This window comes from Euprymna scolopes, chromosome 1 (assembly GCF_053919585.1).
Source record: "Euprymna scolopes isolate OS-2025 chromosome 1, ASM5391958v1, whole genome shotgun sequence".
Classification (NCBI taxonomy): Eukaryota; Metazoa; Mollusca; class Cephalopoda; order Sepiida; family Sepiolidae; genus Euprymna; species Euprymna scolopes.
Genome location: NC_136482.1, coordinates 47101076 through 47120834, shown reverse-complemented (window position 1 = coordinate 47120834; position 19759 = coordinate 47101076). Strand labels below are relative to the sequence as shown.

At 31.2% G+C, this 19759-nt stretch overlaps 1 pseudogene; it reads right to left on the bottom strand.

Moving 5' to 3' along the window:
* Window positions 1-3148: 3148 nt before the first annotated feature.
* LOC145284836 (U2 spliceosomal RNA) lies at window positions 3149-3281 on the bottom strand (annotated as a pseudogene).
* Between the last annotated feature and the right edge of the window lie 16478 nt (window positions 3282-19759).

The window sequence follows — 19759 nt, the reverse complement described above, 5'->3', positions numbered from 1 at the left end:
CATGGTTGACTATAAAGTTCTTGCGGCATTTCATATTTTGACATCAACTGTAGTATTTTCAAATATGTTTTTGCCGTAATACCTTAACTTTATAATTCATTTTGAACAGCGTTTCCTGCATTGTCAAATCGTGTAAATTGCAATCATGTTAAAACAATTATACCTTCTTAGCAGAACGTTTAATACAATGTGGAAAGCAAATTATCATAATTTTGTAATTTAATTTATAGGCAAGCCGAGATGTTGCTTAAACAGGATATCAACTAGTATTTAGGTTAGAGACCACTACTGAATGCGCAGCACAAAGGCGGTGCATCGTAGCGGCGACGAGAGTTCTGCGGATGGTATATGTAGTTGATAACAATCAACCAAGAGATTTAGTCGTCACCTCTACGCGCAGCTATTCGGGAACTTAATTGTAAATTAGAGGTGACGATGCGTCGATATTCATCCATTTAGGAGAGGTTGGGAAGACAAAAACGGTTGATAAAATGTGGCTCGCGGATTGAATAACAACCAAAAGAAGCGAAGTTATGTAGTGTTATGTTTTGTGAATATAAATTATCATAATCCAATTCGTACATATCGTACATTAGACAAGTAATAAGATTCGTAATAGGAGTAATTGTACCGAAAACAGGATACGGGTTTCCGCCTAGTAATCTTTTATTCTATTGAGTATCTTACTACTCATGTATTTCACAACCGGCAACGTACAACTTTTATATATTAGATCATCAACGAATACATACTCCATGTTCTCAATTAAATGTTACCTTCCTTTGCGAAAAAAGAACGACCCATTTCTCGATTTGGTTGTGGCTTGCGATGAAAGGTGGGTTCCTTGGGACAAGCGCCGGGGCTCATCTACGTTGTCAGACACCGACGAAGCCCTATGATACTTCGCAATGCTCCTATAGCACTAAGAAAACGTTATGCTGACTGTTTGGTTGTTTGCGATCCGTCTCTTTAATTAGTTTCTGAATACAGACGAAACATTTACGGCGTAGAAGTATGGTCAGCAAATGAATGGAACGCATCAGAAACTTCGACAACAACACTCAGCATTAGTCAACAGAAAAGGCCTAACTAACCCTCACAACATTGCGTCACCTGAAATACTCTTGATACCTAGCATCTACATGCTAGTTTTTCAAGTATCTCGCAAACATTCTGCGTGAGAATTACTTAAAAATCTTAATGATATCCAAAGCTCATTCTGCGACGTCATCGCCACCGTAAGATTAGACATTAGCGTCACTAGTAGAAATAGAGTTTATTCGTTGGGAAAAAGTGCGTTTATTCTGATGGTGCTTATTTCAATCAATATTTTCTTTTCTTTGAGCACTGCTATGTTCACTTGAATTTCAAAGTTAAAAACGAAAAGACTTTCAGGTCAATCTTATTTTCTGTTGAATATAAAATTATACTGATGAGAAAAAAAAAAAACAATATAATTCAGAAAGAAATTAAGGGTCAAAGCTGAAAACTTAAATTTGTACACTATTGTTTTTGGCGAAATACACTCATAAGTTTAACACACTTTAAATTTTCAACAATTAGTTCTATTAATCAGAAAATAAAAACTAGAAAAACTATACATTACTGGTTAGCACAAAATTTTAAATACACAAACAATATTTAAATGTTTTGTGTTACATAATGGTTATTACATAGAGTTATACGTTATATTTATATTAGTTGGCTTTGTTTACTGTCATTACCTAGCGGATTTATAACATGTTAAGCATGTGAGGAATTAATATTTTTAATGAATATATGCTACACAATAATATATGTTTCTGCATATGAACACCAAAAATATAATTTATTATTCTTTTTTCTGCGGTAATTCACATTTTTGTCTCTGAAATTATTGTAACTATCGTATTTAAAAAATTAGTTATTAATAGGGACTTCCGATGCTTGCAATAGATTCGGTGGCGTCAATATTCTGTGAGTTAAAAATATTTATAGGCATTGTTTATTTGCTGATGTAGGAGAATTGTAAAACACGAATAATAGAAGTAAGTTTTACAATTAAAATTAGAGAAATTGTTATTTCTAATTTATTTTTTCCAAAGTGGCGGTCTTTGTTTTTATTTATTTATTCAAATATACCTAATAAGCAAATAACTTTTACGAAAATTTAATTACAAAAATGTATTACCTAAAAGGAAATAGTTAGATAATACTAATAATAATAATAAGGAGTATGATTCTTACATTTAAAAGTATGAAGATCCACGTTTTACAAAGAAAATCAGGTATATATATATATATATATATATATATATATATATATATATATACACATATATATATATAAATCAGGTATATATATATATATATATATATATATATATATATATATATATATATATATATATATATATATATATAAGCGGTTTACTGCACCCACTGGTTCTCGTCAGATCTCCAAAGTAAGGCAACGTCGAGCCTGCCACCTACCAGATGGTTGACCATTTGGGTAGGCAAGGGAAACTGTCGCGGTCTATCATTTTCTCCAGGGAAGTTGTGCCTCTCCTCAGCCGTGGTAGACAGCTCATCTTGTGATTGCGTCACGATAACGAATACACGTATAACCCCTAGAAGAATATAAAATATTCAGTTAGGGACAAGATTTGAATTACACAACAACATCGTGTAGTGAGTTTATTCTCAGCTGCGGCCGCAAAAGAGGGAAGAGAGTATGTGTGTCTTTTAATTTGTGTGTATATATATATATATATATATATATATATATATATATATATATATATGCATATAAATATGTATATACATATAAATATGTACATACACATATAAATATATATACATATATACACACAAATATATATATATATATATACACACCTAATGTATATATATATATATATATATATATATATATATATATATATATTTAGTGGAGATGGTAATTAATAAAAACTGAAGAAAGTGCTCAATACTGTTATATAGCAAATATGCGTTTTATTACCGTATCTTCTCTGTTAAGCTACAAACGTCTGAGGACGCTAAGACGACAAAAGAAAAAACGGCCGTGTAGCCGAAACAATAATGTACCTATTTACTATGCCTCCCCACGGGACAGAGTTAGACACCAGGGTCGTTTTTTAACGTGGAGAAAAGGTACAAAAATAAAAATTGTCTCAGTCGTGAAGGATTTCTCCTCCACCGAAAGAGAACAAGAAAATGAAGTGCAGCATCTGAAGAACAGATACTACACTTTGATCTTGACCACAAGGCCAAGAAGAAAGATACGGTAATAAAAAATAAAACGTGTGTATATATATATATATATATATATATATATATATATATATATATATATATATATATATATATATATATATATATATATAATATATATATATATATATATATATATATATATATATATATATATATATATATAAATATATATGGTCCGACCTGACTAAGATTCTGAATCATTAGGATATATCTATACAAGCGTCAGGTATAACGTTACGAGCCCGGAAAATTTATTCCAGGCATATCACTTTTGAAGAAACGTAAGACTTTACGAAGCTGTTAATATCTTCCTGCATAAATGTAGCGTATTTTTATAAAAAAAACTTTTAGAGTGTTAGATGATATGTTCTTAATACACTGTACATAATGTTGACCTCCGCACCCCCATCTAATAAATAACTGTACGGAAAATCTTCAAAATGTTACAAAAAATAATCTAAGTTTCATATTTATATAATATTACCATGGAAAAAAAAAAGCGATCATTTTTTTACAACTTTGACCCTTATTATAACCCCTGAAGTGTATTGTTTTCGGCTGAAATTAAGTAATAAATTAAGATCCATGTCCAATGAATCTATATCTAAAATTTCAAGTGTGTAGGCCTAAAATTATCGGAGGGATGTGGTAGAGTTCTCAAAGGTCAAATCGTTGAACTTTGACACAATGATCGCCAAATTTCTGGCCGAAAACCGATCACATAAATTTTTCCCAGATCTCAGTACCCTGTATATCAAATTTCGAGTCGTAGACTAAAAATTGACAGAGTTATTGCGTAGGGAAATGTACACAGGCACACGGACGTTTTCACTTTTATAGACATATATTTTATTGCGTAACAAGATCCAATCAACCCAACAGGACTTTCATACAATACTCGATGGGCCGAAAATATCTCGACTAATCAGAAACCAGCAAAAAAAAAAAAAAAACTATTTATTTTTTGTATAATGCGAAACGTTTATTTGTGTCCGAATACATAAATTCGAACCATATTCAAACAAAACATATTTCAATTATTTTATTTTATCGCTCATTGGTATTGGAAAGGTATGTGTGTAAGATTGGCGTAAAAACCACAAAAAAAAAAAAACAAGACGATGAAATTATACGGTATACGAATGGAATAAAATGTAGAAAAATATAATTTTAAATTCTGAGGTACTCCGTCAAATCGATATAACACGAGATAATCCACTATAATTCGCTCTTTTATCTTTTGTCTCTTTCAAGGGAATCAGAATTATGAAGTATTTCAATGCATGTTTTCATTAATTCAGCAATAGTTAATAATGTCTCATGATATCGCAAACATTCGTTCTTAGATATTCCAACTGACGCAGCAAACTCTCGCTTCCAGTTTTATCCAGTAAAAATAGTTATTTGGCAGCAAGGTTTTTATTGCATTGCCGTTAAATACCTAACTCTACTCAGTTGCTTTCACATGTATGTCGGCTAGTATATAGATGTAGTTTGTAATGATATGTCCTTTCTTTTATAAAGAAGAATCAATAGGGGGTTTCTGTACATTCAGTCATATTGTATATATATATATATATATATATATATATATATATATATATATATATATATATATATATATATATGTTAACGTGGCTGTATGTGTGTGTGCCTTTGTACATTTCCATACACAATAATTCTGTCAATTTTAAATCTACAGACTCGAAATTCGATATAAAGGGTGCTGAGATTTGGGAAAATCGAGGCGACTGGATTTCGGCCAGAAACTTTGCGATTAAGGGGTCAAAGTTCAGCAATTTTAATTTTGAGAACTCTACTAAACCTCTCCGACAATTTTTTGTCTAAATACTTGAAATTTTAGATGTAGGTTCCTTGGACAGGGATCTAAATTAATAACTTGATTTGAGCGTACAACAATAAATGTTAAGGGGCCATAATAGGGGTCAAGTTAAAAAAAAATGACTGTTTTTTTGTTTGTTTATTTTTTTTGCTCAACATACACCTCCGGGCAACGCCAGGCTAAAATGATAGTATATATATATATATATATATATATATATATATATATATATATATATATATATATATATATGTATATATATATATATATATATATATATATATATAATTGATATGTAGTTTGAAGTTTTAGAAGGTTATCGCAATAAGATATTGTCCGTGTTGATGAGAGAATATGAAACAAGTGGCAATTTACAAATCTATAAGTACATACTTATATGTGTATATAGACATATATTTATTCAATTGTATTAACTACAAATGACTTCCTTGCTATGTCTGCGACAATATAATTATATTTCGGTAAAAAATTCCCCTTTTCAGATTGTGGATGTAACGGATCTATTCAAAGCATGACATATGATGGAGCGAAAATATATTTTTTTAGTTTTTTAAATACATGTTTATATAGACATATATGTATGTACTTATGTATTTGTACATCGCCACTTGCTTTCGTCTTCTCTCATCAACTATATCTCATTCCTCGCATTTTGATAGCCTTCTAAATATCTACTACGTAATATATATATATATATATATATATATATATATATGCGTGTGTGTGTGTTCGCGCGTGCATGTATGTACGCGCATGTGTGTGTGAATGTGTTTGCGTATGTGTGGGTGTGAGTATGTGTGTGACTCAGTGTCGGCGTGCGTTCAAACAGAGTATTTCTTTGTTGAGTTTGCCATTAGAATAATATCTCACCTATTTCCCTGCAGTTAACTCTCCGTGAACTTAATCTGGACAGACAGCGATTTCTTTTTTAAGTGCCCTGGTTTATATTACAACACCCTTAAGAAAAGAGAACCTTTTCACGTGGTAACCGCTTGCTAGCGAATATCGACAGAAATTCCCGTGATGTGTTCGGCTTACGTGCGTTGGATCTCGTTAAAATATTTGTTTTTCCAATACATTCTATTTCCTTTCACTGCTGAAATGAGTGGCGTAATTATATAAATATATGTATACATGAAGCGGTGAGGTTACTTGTACGTATCACCTTCATTCTCGTTTCAAATCAGGAATGGGCGCTACCTGTTTGATAAATATCTGAATAATCGGAATAAATTGTCAGGACCTGATGCATTAAAATCCAGGCATGAGCCATCGTTATACCGCTAAACATAAAATAGTAAAGATTACTCTTCTTAAATAATTCTTGTATCTTCAATTTTTTCTTTCGTTTTTCTTTTTTTTTAAATTATAATTTAATTTATATTTTTATGACAAAATGCAGGCTCTTTTGTAAGCTTTGCCCATTATACGTTTCATGGCCACATCAAATCATTGCAGCGCAAAGTTCAACAAACTGCTTTTTAATCTTTTTTTATTAAAATATACTTTCTATAATGGTAGTAAGGAAAACGGGATATACAGAGGGACCGAATAAAACGGGACTCAATTCTAATTAGGCACCGTGTCTTAGTGTTTTGCCCGAATGAAATGAAAATTTGCTCATAACTAGTTAATTACATTCCAAACATCACATCAACACACTAGCGTCTTTGGACTTTTTTTCCTCCGTTTTACAGCACATGTTCTAGATGGTCTCCATTTAGCTTTTGTTTTTTTGGGGGGTCACACTGTATACACCTAAAAATGTGATGGGGTCGCAATCAATGCTAACGATACCTGGTCTTTTTCGGAGTGGGTTATTTATAACATGTTGATCTTCGCTGAGTAAAAATTTACTGGATACAAATTGTCATCATCTGGTATTTGTAGGAAGATTACCACTATTGTGTTATATTTACTGTTAAACTAAAGAGTAGCTCAAATATTGGAAATTTTAATACTGTTTGCTACGCAGCATCTGCTTGATTTTCTAAAATCCATTTGCCATTCGCTTGTCCATTGGAACTATTTATGCCTTTCTGTCAGACGTTAATGACCAAACACAATCCCCCTTAATCACAAGAATAAAGATTTTTTTCAGATATTGGATCTAGTATCCTACTCAGGATTTATCTTGGTAACCTATTCATGTTATGCAAATTTCATTTTATTCGTTATTTTCTATATATACAACCCCCCATATATATATATATATATATATATATATATATATATATATATATATATAAATTTCTTATAACAATCATATATATATGTATATATATATGTATATATATATATATATATATATATATATATATATATATATTACATGTAAAATAAACACCTTGATATTGGAAATTTATTTAAGTTCTCAAAATAAAATATAAACCTGAAAGGAACATATACAGAAGTTTCATTGTTCTACAAGTAGTACAAATAAAACAAGAAACGTTATTCCATGGAGTTTCAGAGATCAATCATTGCCATCAGAAAAAAAAGATGTTTGCAAAATATGTAATAAATTTTACAACTAAATTCATCACATACACATTTATATATACATATATATATATATATATATATATATATAAATGCACATAGGTTAATTTTCGTTAGTAAATTCGAAAAAGGTCTTCATTGCTGTGCATGCTATAACTTTACCATATATTAATAGTTATTATGGTTATGGTCGTTCAAAGTGAAAAAGATTGAGTGAACCTATATAGAGATGGACCATGAAGAAATGCTAACCTTATTTTCGTTTAAGTTCCAGGAGATAAATGCCCATGAATCAGCAAATAAAAACAACACATATAACGAGGCCGGAAACTATGTATTTCCAAGGTTAGCTCTAGTTTTGTAGTTAAGAAAATTACATACTCCACAATAACTTATACTTACTAATAATTTATGCTAAGGAAGATTACTATTTGCACTTAGTTCTTATTTGCGCACGATTTCAGTTTAAATAAATTTCTGCCCATCTAAGATGCACGTTGGAAAATAAGAGTAATTTGGTATTAGGCTCGATAATTACATAGAAACTGCAAGCTGAACTATTTACTCAACAGTCATGTATTCTTATATTTTTCTCAGCCATGACCGGATTTAATGCAGTAGTGTGTAAGTATCACTCTATCTATAGTTAACAATGGCGATGAAGACTTCGCATGCAGAAGACTACCATTTAGAATTAATAGAGAACTACCCGTGACCGTAAAATAATATTACATGTTTATATTTATTGAGCCATTGTTCAACGTGAAATTTTCTTATGAAGACAAAAGATAACTGCAAATCTACCATCGCCAAGAGTTTTTATGAGAAATATAAACAGTCTTTGAAACATGTCCAAGGATGCAACTTTCTTTAATCATACATAATTTGCACTAGGTCTGTATGTGTGGCCGTGTGCCCTGTTCATTTTCCATGGAACCGAAACACCTAATCGTTTGGATTAATACCTTAACATAGATGTGTAGCAATGTGGTTGGTGTGTTTTTAATAGGTGTTGTACTGCCTTTCCTCCGATAATAATCTAATCGAAAATTCCCATTAAAGAAGGACCTCCGAAGTTGACGAAAATTACCACTCTTATACAGTCTAACATGACAGTGGATTTAAGAAGTGCTGTCATCAATAATCAGTATGCACTCAGCTTATAAATGTAACATTATGCGGTGAGATAAAAAAGGACGCGTTCGATATGAAGGGTTCTGCTTAGTGCGCAATGGATGTATGACACTTTACTTTTGCGTTAAAAACTGAACCATACGGTTCAATGTAAACTAAATGTATCACACATTAAGACACTGCGGGAACACATGTGAAGCTTTCTCCAGCTGAACCAGAATATGTATTTGTTTTACCAATTTCAGTGATAATAAATACATCATAATAAATATATTATAATAAACATATTATACATGTCAAACATTTGTTGCTCGTCATTCAATCTCAAGCAACACCGGACTTGCCTTCGAGCTGATCATGATAATAAAGTTCCGAAACAATATCATATGCGTTTTTACAGCTAATCAGCTCATTAACTCCATCATGTATTGATATGCCAGTTAAGTTCATACACAATAAACACTATAGGTTTTGTACCATGTTAGTTAACATACTATTTCATTGTCGTTATTTTCCCTATTAGCATTGCTCAATTATCGTATTACATCTTTTCCCCAGACATGCATAGATATCATGCGTTTGTTATCAAACATATTCTGAACAACTTTTTACCCGTTAAAACATAGCCACTGCTCGATTTATTACACTTAGGTAGTAGTCAAAAATTAATCAAATCAATCATTGTCCTTACGTTACTAAAATAACAAATTTGTAAACTTTTAAACAGTACTTAAAATCCAGCTGTGAAAGTATAAATTAGTGTCCCTTATATAAATACGCATAAAATAATTTAAGTAGTGTTTAAATAAAGAAAGAGCGAGAAAGGTGTAGTTAATCGGTTGATAGGTATGTCAGAGATAACGTATTTATTAAGATAAGTATAGGTTTATAGTAATTTGAAGAATTAACTTATTATTAATTCCAAAATATTTTATAAATATAAAGACCAGTCGATATGGATCATAAGAGTCTACATAATATACATGTATAGACATGACTTTGATTTGTTCAGCGTCAATAGAATAGTACATACTCAACGGTTATAGCTATATATTTTCTGGTAGGTAAACATCATTGAATTGTTGAGCAATTGAGAACGAGGATAGATTATTTCATTGATCGCCAGATAACCAATTCTGATTTCGATGGAAAATTATCAGCATGAATATGAGTGACACTTTTGTTCATGTGAAACGTAGTTTTGCCCTTAATTCCCTGTGTTTATGACATGAATGAATAAAAACAAAATTAAATATACCGCGCAAATAGTGAGAAAAAAGATCCTATGATCTGAGATAATCCACTTGAGTCACGTCTTCATAATTTCGGTCAGGCCAAAGTTAATCTTTGATGGATGGATTAAAGAAAATCGATAATAGCAAATTCTGGGCATACAATATTTTGATCTAAAGAATTTTGCGAACAATTGTTAAAAATGAAATGCTTTGAATATCAACAAGGATCTCGGGGGCATCGATTGGTAAAATGTAATGTTTTCAAAATAATGTTATGAATGAAGGAGCATGTCCAATGTGTTTTTAATCACCGGATACACATAATTTGCTAGCTATAAGCTATCGAAATCAAAACGTAGACAATATACTTTTATTTCCCAATATAGGATCCTAAATAATTATTAATCTTTTTAAAATAAATATTTACCTTACCTTACCACGTAAACAAATAAACAACATAAAAATAGTATCAAAAAGTCACACGTCTACACAAAAACAAGAATACACCCCCCCACATATATATATATATGTATATATATATATATATATATATATATATATATATATATAATACAAATTAATCTTAATATTAATAATTATGATAATAATATTCTAACTTAATTTATAAATATACAATATTTTAGCAAGAGTATCATTTTTATTTCTTAAATTACAAGTTGAAGATCTACTAATATTTAAATAGTATCATAAATGCAAGCACATTTTCTCCATATAATTAATTACTCTACTGAGTTTCCACAATCGACAGTGCCTTTTTACCAGAAGTTTCATAACGCATTACTGTGACAAAAACAGTGATTTCCTTCGTAAAATCTTTCACTGATAATACCTGCAATTGACACATGGAACTAATAATTTATAAATTATAAAGTTCTGTTTTTACAATAATATAGTTTGAGACCTCCCTTCAGATAGGTTCAGGAAAAGTGTTTTTAAAAAAATATGAACCATGTGCTTTTTCACCACCCACATAATTAATCACTTTTATTTTAGGTTAATGTTTTCAATGTTAATTATTTTCTTCCAGTATATTTTGTATAATTATGTACAAAATAAACATAGCTCTGTATAGTAAACTAAATATAGCTGCTTTTATTGAATATTGTCGTCCAAGGCTTGGAAGATGGTTTCTTCTTAGCGTGGACTGTTTTCCTTTTCGTAAATTTTTAACATTTTCATAAAATCTAATTTTTATGAATTATTTTTCTTCGCGTTTAAGCACAGAACATGGTTACTGGTTATTGCACTCTATTGCATGCGATTAAAGAATTTTAAAAACCACCGATAATTTCTGCTATGAGAAAATAATTATGAGTATTAAAGATTGAACTTTTGTCATTGCAGTTTACATTTGCAACGCATTTCTTGCTTCCCCCTAAAATAATTATATTCATTTGTTTCCCAACTCGGCAGTACTGTAGATATCTTTTTAAAGCCATTATAAAGTGTTAAAGTGGTGTACCACAAAAAAGTTTTATTCATATATATATATATATATATATATATATATATATATATATATATATATATATATGGAGATTGTCTGAGAATAAAAAAAGATTAGGAATAATAATACATATTGTATACTATGTCACTACTACTACTACTATTACTACTACTACTACTAATAATAATAATAATATTAATAATAATAATAACAATCATGAAGTTGGAAAAACAAAAATGATAAAGAAAAAAACAAACACGATAAAATATTTCCACCCTAATTCATAAAATAAAAAATAAGAATTAGTTACAAGAATAAGAAACAATACTGCCTTTATAATACTACCAAGTCAATATGGATTAAATAGGGGAACGTTTTGGACCAGGATATTCCAGAGTTTAACCCATCTCTTCAGAAATACAGAAACCGGCATTATACAAATATAATATAAATATATAAAAGCAAGTTTAAAAACATTCATATAAGAAATAGTAAAGATTGGGATCAATAAATGATGGAAACAAAATACAGAAGAAAAAAAACAATAAAGATAAAAGAAAACATACATTATTTTTTATTTTAAAACATCTAAAAATATAAAAAGTTGAGAATTGTTTTTAATTAAGAGAATATGAAACAATTGTTTAATAATAAAAGAATATCTTATAAAAATATTCTAGTATGAATGATTTTAAAATTAACGCTGTTGTTTTACATTTATATTTGTGTAATGCTGATTTTTACTTCAGCCATGACGAGAATCATATAACTTTAAAATGTCATGACCTAAATTGTTTATGCTTTATCCCCATTTTTTTCTGTAGCCCTTGTTTACTTAATAAGGTAATATATTTTATGTGATTTACCTATTATCTCTTTAATATATACACCCACACATATATACACACACACACATATATATATATATATATATATATATATATATATATATATATATATATACACACACACACATATATATATATATATATATATATATATATATGTATATACGTATTATTTGGGTGTATTTAATTAGACTCGAGCACCATCGCTATGGCAGGCAGTAATTCTGTCCTAGAAAATATTGATATATTTGTCTAATATCTTTAAATGCCAGCCATTCTTGTTAGAGTTAATAAAATGTAACTGATTAATGTATTTAATTATATTCACAAGTTTCAATCAGCATAGATGAGCTGCTTTAGTGCTACATAAAACGTTTGTGTTACGATATCTCCTAAATTTTACAAATTATTCTCTGGACTTTTTCAAACACTTTGTATTCATCAATACTAATTTGACTGTATGTATCATGGAATTTATCTATTCTATTGTTGAGATATCTAATTCAGATTCTCAATTTAATGAAAATACAATATAAATATTACACTCCCTCTTAAAGTGTGTTATATATTTGTCACATGTTTCCGCTTTTTATTGTAGAACTCATTTTAGCTGTGATATATATAATAATATACGTTTACTTATTAACGTATTGTAATTGTTTAGAAAATAATTTTGTTGTTTGTTTTGATTTTTGTTTTGCTGTTTAATTCCTTATTACATTTGATTTCGTATTTATAACAGATGTCACGAATATAGATATTCAAATAAGAATACATACTGATTGTATTACTGCTATGTAGGTAGCAAAAAAGGTTTCTCTTTTACGACAATTAATTTAGATTTTTAATATAGTTGTATGCAATTTAACAGCGCATTTTCTGTAGTTAAATAGCATTTAATTTTAATGGTAAGATTTCGCCGTTTGTACAAACATATAATATTGATAATTTTTAATATAAAACGTATTGTTTCTCTGCATTAGCATAGTAATAGTTGCATTGGACCTATATACGTCCAACTTGTTCAACTAATTTAAGATTACATTTCGTTGTAACTATATATTCTTAATACTAACGTCGATACACGTTTCCACGTAGCTCTTCTACGATGTGACATCGGGCCTGGGGAGTATAGGAATAATGAACATGTGCGGATAACAACAGCTGCATGTCGAAGGGCGAAAACACCTCGCTGACATGAAAAATATGGGCATTTAAGTCGATAAACAGATAAAATATGTGCGGATATGCATACGGAATTGTAAGGTTTCTCGATGAAATAATCGCTAGAAACCTCATACTTGGATGCGAAGCAATTTTTACTCGCCCAAGATCAAGCATCGCACAAACTGTTGATGAACAACGATACATCTGAAAGGCCAAAATCGATAAATATTTTTCGAATGTCTACGTTCGCTTTAATGTTGTGTCATACAGAAAACAATCTCTATCATATAGAGATTTTCAATTAGCTTGTTTTTCATTTGAGACAGGCCCTGTCGGTGGGGCATTAGTATACGCCGACTGCCCCCCCCCCTGCAGAGGGTAAAAGTCCCTCAATGGGGGTCCTGTATATGACCTTAAACTATACCCAGTGGTGAGGCCTCAGGTTGTGGGCTTTGAGGAGTGTGGAGCCACCCTTTAATTACCATTGCTCCCAGGTCCACTCTGACCCGGAGTTGTAGTACCTGTTAGGGTCCCAACTATGTGTTATATTTTGTTTCATTAAAGGATCTTATTATAAGTGATGCTGTATCTTAGTGAGAGAGTTTTATTACATATGATGTTGTAAGACTCATAGAGAGAGAGAGAGATGTTGTTGTAAGAGACTTAGAGAGATTGTTCAAAAGGGAGATTGCTCATGGTATTACGATTTCTATATTTTAAATGTTCATTCCTTAGACGTGTAGAAGAAGAAAGCTCTTAGAATGATGAGATAGTGTTCACTGTTCAGACATTGTTTAGACATGAGATGTCAAGACGTGTATGTAAAGACATTTTATAACACAGATATATAATACAATTTCACTTTATCTTTTTGTAGTAGGGGTCTACGTTGGAAGTTGGAGAACCGGGTTTAATCGTGTATTTTTTCTTGAAACTTGTCATAATGAAATTTTGAAATTTGTGGATTAGGTCGTCAGATTTACTTAGAGCAGGACAGAGAGGGGAACTTAAGAGAGAAAAAGAAACGAATAATTTTTTTTTTATTTGTAGCTAATGATAAGGTAAAGCCGTAACAATTACCCACTAGTATGGCATCGAGAGGCCCCACCAGAAGCTACTGCATGGTCCAGAATCCATTCACCAAATGGCAATACAGCAGCCCCAGTACTTGGCACCTGCTGATAGGACAGCCTCCTTAGTGGTTAATCCAAGGTTCGGGTCCCTGACTATCAGGCGGATAACGTCAGCCCAGACAAAACGTTTACCTCCAGCACCCTTACTAGTGACATGGCTACAAGGATAGACATAGAAACAGAAAATTTCCGCCATCTAAGCCAACTGTTCGCAAAAATACTGCCAACCTAGAAAACAGCTTTTTCTTCTCCCTTTGTCCGAAAAATCACTCATTAAAAAATGAGGACTGAGGGACAAATAAGAAGAAGCGAGAGTAACAGGAGCTGCCGATAACGCATCCACAATGCGTTTTCTACTCTCCATTAAAAAAAATATTAAATATTGTACTTAATAAGAGTCCAACAGACGTGTTTAAGAGAAAGTATGGTGATAGATTCCCCTTACACGAACTAAAAATGAGTACAATTTGTAATCTATTTTTGCAATCAACTCGGTAGATAAATAAACATATATGTACGAGGAAAAAAAAAGTAAGTTGGTGCCGTTATAAGTAATTTCGAGATAAGATGGAAGCAGGTATTGGACTAGAAAAAAAAGCTAGCATTTAATAAAACAGAAATACACAAATTAAATACTGAAATAAAATGGAGTTGTTAATATTTTAAATCTAAAATAAAAAGCATGATTGAAATCACTTATCTCAACAAAAACAATTCCGTCTCCAAATTGCAAACTGTATTGAAAGAAATTGAGTTAGTAGCGTTCAAAACATTTTTTTTTAAATTAACCGTTTAAAGAAAATCGTGATTTTATTCTGAACTTAAGCTAGTAACGTTTTAAGAAGCTTACGATATAAAAGAAAAGGCGGACGGGGGGGTTCTTCCGAAAGTAAGTTGGTGCCGTTATAAGTAATTTCGAGATAAGATGGAAGCCGTATTGGACTAGAAAAAAAAAGCTAGCATTTAATAAAACAGAAATACACAAATTAAATACTGAAATAAAATGGAGTTGTTAATATTTTAAATCTAAAAAAAAAGCATGATTGAAATCACTTATCTCAACAAAAACAATTCCGTCTCCAAATTGCAAACCGTATTGAAAGAAGTTGAGTTAGTAGCGTTCAAAACATTTTTTTTTTAATTAACCGTTAGAAGAAAATCGTGATTTTATTCTGAACTTAAACTAGTAACGTTTTAAGAAGCTTACGATATAAAAGAACAGGTGGACGGGGGGGTCTTCCGAAAGTAAGTTGGTGCCGTTATAAGTAATTTCGAGATAAGATGGATGCCGGTATTGGACTAGAAAAAAAAGCTAGCATTTAATAAAACAGAAATACACAAATTAAATACTGAAATAAAATGGAGTTGTTAATATTTTAAATCTAAAATAAAAAGCATGATTGAAATCACTTATCTCAACAAAAACAATTCCGTCTCCAAATTGTCAAACTGTATTGAGAGAAGTTGAGTTAGTAGCGTTCAAAACATTTTTTTAAAATTAACCGTTAAAAGAAAATCGTGATTTTATTCTGAACTTAAGCTACTAACTTTTTAAGAAACTTACGATATAAAAGAAAAGGCGGATGGGGGGGTCTTCCGAAAGTAAGTTGGTGCCGTTATAAGTAATTTCGAGATAAGATGGAAGCCGGTATTGGACTAGAAAAAAAAAGCTAGCATTTAATAAAACAGAAATACACAAATTAAATACTGAAATAAAATTGAGTTGTTAATATTTTAAATCTAAAATAAAAAGCATGATTGAAATCACTTATCTCAACAAAAACAATTCCGTCTCCAAATTGCAAACTGTATTGAAAGAAGTTGAGTTAGTAGCGTTCAAAACATTTTTTTAAATTAACCGTTAAAAGAAAATCGTGATTTTATTCTGAACTTAAGCTAGTAACGTTTTAAGAAGCTTACGATATAAAAGAAAAGGCGGATGGGGGGGTCTTCCGAAAGTAAGTTGGTGCCGTTATAAGTAATTTCGAGATAAGATGGAAGCCGGTATTGGACTAGAAAAATCAAGCTAGCATTTAATAAAACAGAAATACACAAATTAAATACTGAAATAAAACTATTTTCTGTTTTAAAACAAATAAATAAATCACAGTCGAGTACTTGTTTTTATATTACAGTTTCTGTACTCTGCCTTCGGTCAGTAAAAAATAAATATTTTTTCGAGGTAGAGTTTATTTTTAATCTCAAATTTCCATGTCCATCATTTGAGAGCAAAATCATGTACATTAAAACTAACCCTGTGTCTAAATATTTCTTATTGGGAATATAAATAAATAAAATTAAACAGAATTTATAAAAACTCATAACCAGTGTGGTAGCATCAGTAACCTGTTCCCTCCCCCCACCGCTGGCATATACTTACCTGCTTTGTCCCCCCCCGATTGAATATAATTACCATATTACCCTCCCCTGCTGGCATATAATTACATTTTTGCCCGCCCTGCTGACATATGATTACGTGTTTTTGCCGCCACCCCACTGGTGTCATAGGAGAACTTGTTAAAACCTTCAAAATTCCAATAACACCACATAATATTTATTTTTATTGAACTGTTTACACAATTCCCTTTAGATAAATGTTGACACAATTCCCCTTTTTAAAGTTTAATTTAATTCATCATTTTCTTTTCAATAATTTCAATAATAATAATTATGTATACATTAGCCTAGAAGGAATTATCTTAACGTTAATATAAGACAAAAACAAACAAACAAATATTGTTTTTCAAAACAAAACGGAAAATTCAAATTATAAAAACTGTTGAATTAAATAAATTGACTATACAGACAAATATAATAATAAACTTAAATGAGAACATTTAGGCTGCTGAAAATATAATAAAATGAAAAAAACAATTTTATTTATTGATTTGTTATTGTTAAGGTCAGAATCTTTGCCAAATAACATTGCTTTATCAAAGATAAGGTAACCCGCTGTAGTTTTCGTTTCTTTTTATTTACAATGTTATTATTAAGAGCCTGAGCCTCTCAAAGAAGAAATAAAATGTCTTGTATCGGCGCTTTTTTAAATCCTTGTGTGTAATCGCTCGGTTTAAGCGAAAAATTTAATAAATGAAAAGTCACACATTTTTTAAAACATTTTTTCTGAGTTTTAATGAGAATATGTTAAATGTAAAGTCATAAAGAACACTTGAAACTATGAAAAGGTTAAATATAATTCAATAATTTTATTTATTGTTTATTGTTGTTATTTCCAAATTTTCACAAAAAAACATCTCTGCATCAAAGAGAGGATAGTCTGAAGTAGTTTTCTTTTCTTTTCATTATAGAGATGCCGAGCCTCTCGAAAAGAAAAAAAAGTCTCGTATCACTGCTTTTTGTAAATCCGTTCTATTTGAAAACCGTGCTTGCAATTGCTCGGTTTAAGTGCGAAACTTAAGAAATTTGTTGGTGTTTTTAATAATAATTCAATCGCTTTAGAAATTATTTACTTCTTTTTAAGTAGATGGATTTATGGATTGAAAATAAGTCTATAAATTTATTTTTGTGAGAGAACTATCGCAAAGTATCAAGTGGGTTGAAAATTCACAAACACTTTTCGCGCTTTTTTCGGTAAATTTATCAATAACCCAATGAAAATTCACTCTGTTGATAAGTTCTCTCTCTATGGAGAGGATTGGCAAGTAAGTAAGCCTTGTTTGCCTCATGTTTGATAGAAGGTAGTTTTTATGAGCTTTAGTTTCGAGAATGAGCACTTACAGCTGGCAACGCTAATAGTTCGGGTAAGGAACAGACGCAGCCAGATCACAATATTGAGGACGAAACCCGAGGGTAGTATATCCGTATAAATTTTAAAAGTTTAAGAGGTCCATTGATTTTGTCTTTTCCTGAACCTTTCAAAAATTACTGTAATATTTTCCATTCGGAAAAGAATTCATCTTTATCTATATTTTCGCCAAATTCAACAAGCTGCCATTCATAAATATCATCAAGCAGATTTGACGGTGTGAGAAAAGCACATTTACTTGCAAGATTGTGAACTTGTTTAAATCTGCAAGATATCTCTGCAGTCAACCTGTTTATGACATATATCATTTCCCGTCTCAGCTCCGTATCAAACCCCAGTGCTCTACCAGTCAATCGTTCACCACTCATTCGTTTCCTTTTGTGGATACGATGCTTTATGATTATCCCCATTTAAGAGAAAAGTATTCTTACTCGTCTATTGCAGTGGGCATCATGTTTCTCTATGCTGAAGAAGGCAATCTCTCGACGCCCTACGCCTGACAGTACTTTATTGCAGATCAAGTCTCTTTTTTTTTTGGAAGATACTTCTAGGTATAATTAATTTCTGGTAGAATAGTTTTCCACGGTTACAGAAGTAAAAGAAACGAAAACGACAATATCGAGTTCAGAATTAAGACGCATCTTATATTATGGTAACACTTGCTCCGTTATTGAACTATTACAGACCAATGACTACGTCCAATAATTTGTTTTACCCCAATATTTACAGCATCTGCTCGACTACTCCATCTAGTTACCACAGTTCGCTTGATACTTAGACCGGTCAATTGAATCAAGATGATCCATCACTGTGTACATGCAGAAAAGAACGAGAAAGGCCGGCCCAGTATGGCAAAAAATGTAATATAGTGGACCGCTACAGAAGCAGCATGAACACAAGCAAGCTTTTAGTGCACGGCGCAAATCGATCTTTTGGGTTGAGTCCGTGATTCGTTTCGGAACACCCGATCAGTAGCCTTACATAATAGCAGCATTGTCAATTCCGTGGCCAATACACACACCAATCTGAATCCCATCGTGCATCAGTTTCTTCAAAATCATTTTAGAAATGTCGTCCACGCTTTTACCTTTTGTATCGATGAGGCGGAGAAACGACTTCTCCACTGTCACATAATTTTAGTCAATTTTTCCGTAGCGCAACACCTTACTCATCTGATTCTTGTGAGATACATCAGGAGTGCTATAAAAATGTATGCAAAAATATGTGCATTCCTTGTTCTTATCCATGATTTTCTCTCTCACCTGCTTTGCGAAAATGCTCACAGGTACATTTTGAATTTCTGGCGACGGATAAGAAGTGACGATTTTCTTTCCCAGGTTCACTTTAACCGAATATTCACGGAGCA